Source organism: Frankliniella occidentalis, unplaced genomic scaffold, assembly GCF_000697945.3.
Source record: "Frankliniella occidentalis isolate FOCC.00 unplaced genomic scaffold, Focc_3.1 Scaffold448, whole genome shotgun sequence".
Lineage (NCBI taxonomy): Eukaryota > Metazoa > Arthropoda > Insecta > Thysanoptera > Thripidae > Frankliniella > Frankliniella occidentalis.
In genome coordinates this window covers 28,606-28,926 of record NW_026267567.1, presented here as the reverse complement: position 1 = coordinate 28,926, position 321 = coordinate 28,606, and positions in this window count along the sequence as shown.

Below are 321 nucleotides of genomic sequence, written 5' to 3'. Positions count from 1 at the left end.
GCATCAGCCCCAGCCGGGGCCATCGACTCCCCCTGCACAGGCCCCCGCCCAACAGGTTGTCGCCGCCTGGCTCCCCGCCCAGGGTGTCGCCCAGGGCCCAGCCCAGGCCCCCGCCCGGGGCCAACCTCTGGCTGTGGATGATCTGAGGCATCAACTGCGGAACCGCGGCCAGCCCGCCGCCGCCACCCAGCCCGCCGCCGCCCCCGCCGACGCCCAGCCCGCCCAGCCCGCCGCAGGTCGTCGTAGCATGCAGGCGCCTGCCTCAGGCCGAACAGCTATAGTTGTAAGTACATTTCTTGATGTGTACTAAAATTTTCAAGT